The sequence below is a fragment of the Pinus tabuliformis genome, chromosome 3_1 (genome assembly GCF_031772625.1).
Source record: "Pinus tabuliformis cultivar Carrire ecotype Pingquan chromosome 3_1, CPIR1, whole genome shotgun sequence".
NCBI classification, from domain to species: Eukaryota; Viridiplantae; Streptophyta; class Pinopsida; order Pinales; family Pinaceae; genus Pinus; species Pinus tabuliformis.
This window is the reverse complement of record NC_142301.1, coordinates 164,258,762-164,261,055: the sequence shown is the minus strand read 5'-3', so window position 1 is coordinate 164,261,055 and position 2,294 is coordinate 164,258,762.

Genomic DNA, 2,294 nt, shown 5'->3' with positions numbered 1-2,294 from the left:
TTAAAATTAAGTTATTATTATTATTTATCATTAATATGGTCATCTAATACCATCACTTTTTGATGTTATTGGAAAATATTCTCCCTTGTATAAAGAGCCTCAATGTAAATCACCATTAAACATATACTTTAGGGGATTGTTTTAATTGGCTTTTATTCCATGATACATATCCATGGGAAACTTGTAGAAATTTGATAGAATTGCAATTGCTCAAGAAATTTAATCTAAAATCATGAGACATAATTCTACTCTACTGATCTACGAAATTAAAATCACAATTGATTACCACATGCATAGACATGCAATAAGAAAAACCACAAACACACAGTGATTTCTAGGGGAAACCAACAGGGAAAATGCCTCAAGCCTCTTTGCATTAATAAGATGAATAGAAAATTGATTACAATTGTTAGCTCCAACTCTAAGCTCAACTTGAAAAAGAATAATTGCTCTCTTTGCTCAATTAACAACTCTGGCCAACACTTAGCCAAATATCAACTCACCTAGCCTCCTATTTCCTTGCACAATTCCTGAGAAAATTAGCCCCTATTTTGTAGGAATTTTCCTCCAATTGATTGCGCAATTCCCAAGGATTGATCATATGACTTCATGCAACACTTGTACACTCAAACTATTTTACAACTACTTGTTACTCTACCTTGTCATCTCCACTTCCGCAGAGGAACTCAAATTCTCTGCATGCACTAGCTATTTTAGGTTGATTGATCAATTAACTAACATATACTTGAGTTAGAATGGTGTCCCATTGCACAACTGACATTCAACTGACTTTAACAATAGTTAGAGATCAATGAACTGAATATAACTTAAAATAACTAAACTGGATTACTAAAATTTAGTAATCACACATGCATAACTGAACTCCAAACCCTCTAACTCAAATTTCCTTTGCTAACTGAGTGACAAGATCCATGTCACAATAGTTAACTACCTATAAGTTGTCTTGTTGATGTGGAAATTCGATTTACTCAATTTGACTAAGGCTTTAAAGTCAAATTGAGCCTTTCTTGCTACATTTTTTCAACACTCCCTCTTAGCAAGAAAGGGATTTTCCACAACCCCTATCCTACACCTATGGAATTCGAATTTAGCTTCTGACAATGCTTTTGTCAATATGTCAGCATCTTGCTCCTCAGTTGGAATGTATTGTAGCAACATAATTCTCCTCTACACACAATCCTACAAATGATGATATCGGATATCAATGTGCTTGGACCTATCATGAAATACCGAATTCTCAAAGAACTTAATGAAACTTTGATTATCACAATATATCACTGTCAAATCCATCTCCTAACTGAGTAGTCCCAAAAGTATCTTCCTCATCTATATTTCTTCCCATGCTTCTTGAATTGTAGCCATGTATTCGGCCTTTGCTGAGATGAGCGCCACAAACCTCTGCTTCTTACTGTACCAGGAAATAGTTGCGAACCCAACATTGAAGATAGCTCCTGATGTACTTTTCCTGTTGGATGGAATTACTGTCAAATCTGCGTTGGTGAAGCCTTGCAACTTCACTCCCTCTATTCGTATGTACCATAATCCATAATGGGTAGTGCCTTTGAGCTACCGTAACACATGCTTTACTACCTTCAAATATAATTTAGTAGGCCTCACCATAGCTTGGATGAGTTGGTTGATTGCATAGCACATGTCAGGTCATGTGTTCGCAAGATACAACAGTGAACCCACAAGCTACCTGTAAATGGTAGAATCAACTTCCTCACCTGAAGAAGCACACTCCTTCCTCTAATTTGTAGTTAGAGGTTTGTCCATGGGTTTACAATTATCCATGTGAAATCTCTAAAGTATTTCGATAGCATACTTGCCTTGAGACAAACAATTCACCATCACCCTTCAATACTTGTAGCCCTAGGAAGTAATGCATGAAACCCATGTCTTTCATCTCAAATTCCCTTGCAAGATCCTCTTTGCAAGAGTAACTTAGTTGTTCATCACCTCTCAATTTTAAATCATCAACATACAACACAAGAATAAGCAACTTACCATCTACCATAATGTGATAGAGGTTCACATCTTCTTCAATTTTGGTGAAGCCTAATCCAATGAGATAACTGTCGATCCGAGTGTATCATTCTTGGGGCGTTTGTTTGAGACCATGCAATGCTCTCTTGAATCTAAACACATGTGAATCTCGATCATATGTCTCAAATCATTTTGGTTGATTTATATAAATTTCCTCCTCAACAACGCCATTGAGAAAGGAGGTCTTCACATCCATCTAGTGGATTTTCCACCCCATCTACGCAGTC